Below are 2,596 nucleotides of genomic sequence, written 5' to 3' on the forward strand. Positions count from 1 at the left end.
TAATATTGGAGGAGGAGCTGGAAATGCAGATCACAGAGCCCTGGAAGACAAGTGAAGGACACTGCAAGTCTCACACACAGTCCCAGCACAGCAGCTCCTGCTGAGCCTCCAGGAGAGCAGTTCCCTTTCAGGTCCGCTGTCTTCTTGCAAACTTTCTTGCTGCAGATCCTCTTTGGAGCTTGTCCCCTTTTTGCTTCAGATCTCCTGAAAGCCTTGTAGCTGGCTTCTTAGTGCAAAACCCCTGAAGGTCTTCTTGACCTCTTCTAGTTACAGATCCACTTTGATCTTGTACCCTTTCTACCTTGATCTCTTCTTGCTGCAGATCTCCTAGTGGTCTTCTCTACTTGATCCTGACCACTTTTTGATTCTCTCTGCTTCTTTTTGTAATATCCTCTTCTAGTTATAGATCCCTTAGGAGCTTGATCTCTTACCTTTGCAGATTTCCCCTTTGGATCTCTTCTCACTGTAGATCTCCTGGGGTTTTGTTATCTACTTGTGCCAGATCCTGACCTCTTTTTGATTCTCCAAGTAGATCACTTCTTTTTGTAGAATCCTTAAAGGTGTTCTTGGCCTCTTCTAGGTTCAGATCCACCTCTTCTTCTTACAGATCCCTTTGGAGCTTTACCTCTTCTAAGTACAAATCCCTTTGGAACTTGATTCTTCTTAGAGATCCCTTTGGAGCTTGTCTTCTGCATGCAGAGCCCCTTTGGAGCTTGATCCTTCTTAGAGATCCCTTTGGAGCTTGTCTTCTGCATACAGAGCCCCTTTGGAGCTTGATCCTTCTTAGAGATCCCTTTGGAGCTTGTCTTCTTCTAAGCACAGATCCCCTTTGGAGCTTGAGTCTTCTACACAGACACCAGTCTTTTGCACTTGCAGATTTTACCTTTGGAGCTTGATCTCTTCTTGTTGCAGATCTCTTTGGGGTCTTGAGTCTACTGGATTTATCTGTGGACCTTCTGCTGTGAGTTGTGAGAATCTTCTCTGTTACCTCTGCTCTCTGTTCTGATCTCTCAGGTCTCTCCTGACCATGTACTTGTTTTTGCCCTGACACTTTTTTGCAATGTGCTGCTATACGTGTCTCCTTGTCATGCTGCCCCTGCTTCTCCTTGCCCCTGTCTTGCTCCTCAAGGTGGGATTGATTTCATGCTTTCATGTGACAGGTTTGGATTGTAAACCTTGTGGGATGTTTTTCTTTCCTCTTTTTTTTTTGTGCACAGAGGTTGTGATCAGAGAGGGAGGGGGCTGAGCCTGGTATGTCATCTATTAACCTCCTCACAGGGGGTGTAGGACTCCTGCATCTGGACAGTAATATACTGATCACTATCTGTCTCCCAGAACACAAAGCATTTGGAAAACCTACACATTGCACCAGATCTAGCGCATACACCAAGTAGACTCCTATACTAATAGTAAGTATACAATACAGATACATAGACGACATATTGTGGCTAATACTACATGCATTTAAGGCAACCAATCATCAATCAGTCTCCTACAATCTGACCGTCTCTAATTGCATCCCAGCTTTTCCAGAGTCCTGAATGGCAGATCAGCCTAGGTGTGCAGCAGTATATTCCCTTCCTAATTAAATATCATTTTTGCCTTTCGGGACTCAGGGAAAGCTGGGTAACACTCACCTTCGCCTTGACAAGCAAATTCATTGTTATCCAGCTTTTCCAGGAACAGATTGTATTTTTTTTTTTAAAGTGGATATCACAAGGTGTATATATAGAATATTATATTAAAAGGTACTGTATATTCATAGGGAGGGATCCTCTTTGATAATATATATATATATATATATATATATATATATATATATATATATAGGTAAAGAATATTTTATTAAAGGAAACTGTATATTTATAGACCCGTTAGGAAGATAGTAAAGGGGTCGTCAACTATTAACTACAGTAGAGCATTATTTTTCTGGAGGACCCAAAATGTCCATGCATTACACAGACAGACTGTCAATTTCAATGATAAAGTTGTAATACCCCATCTCCCCTGTGGAGGTGCTGCAGGGAAATTGAACACTAGTTGCGACGATTCCCCATCAGTTACAGTTGATCACGGTGATCGTCTTAGGGTCAGGGGAATCTAAGAAATTGTTCAAAACTGAGAACATTTTTATTAATTAAGGCTTTTACAGGGAAGGGGTTAATAAAAGCACAAAGGCATTCGCTTATTCTTCCAATTTCGTATGAATTATGAAACTATGTTGTAATTCATAGTGTAGACATTTAGTATAATAATAGTCGCTTTTCTTGTGGACACGCATCTTCAGTACGTCTATCAAATAACACAGAACTTATTGGGGTAGTAGCACCTGCTGAATGACCCCTCTCCCCCCTCTAAAAGTGAGAGCCAGAGTCAACGTCATTCATCCTATTTATCAATATGCAAATCCCGAGTCGTGTAGGACCCGTCCCAGCTTTGCCTAGAAACTACCCCAAAGTTCATTTTGCTAGGGAGCCCTTTAACCCCTTCCCGCCGATGGCATTTTTTGATTTTCGTTTTTCGTTTTTGACTCCCCTCCTTCTAAACCCCATAACTTTTTTATTTCTCCGCTCCCAGAGCCATATGAGGTCTTAAT

At 41.9% G+C, this 2,596-nt stretch overlaps 1 protein-coding gene across 1 annotated transcript in view; it reads right to left on the reverse strand.

Annotated features, from left to right (window-relative positions):
- Positions 1-529, reverse strand: part of CCBE1 (collagen and calcium binding EGF domains 1) — a 281,966-nt gene extending 281,437 nt beyond the window's left edge. Inside the window, exon 1 of the mRNA XM_075268690.1 lies at positions 1-529. This exon is cut by the window's left edge and continues 336 nt beyond it. The gene's annotated coding sequence lies outside the window, so the exon portion shown is untranslated.
- Between the last annotated feature and the right edge of the window lie 2,067 nt (positions 530-2,596).

Source organism: Leptodactylus fuscus, chromosome 1 (genome assembly GCF_031893055.1).
Source record: "Leptodactylus fuscus isolate aLepFus1 chromosome 1, aLepFus1.hap2, whole genome shotgun sequence".
In the NCBI taxonomy this organism is placed as follows: Eukaryota; Metazoa; Chordata; class Amphibia; order Anura; family Leptodactylidae; genus Leptodactylus; species Leptodactylus fuscus.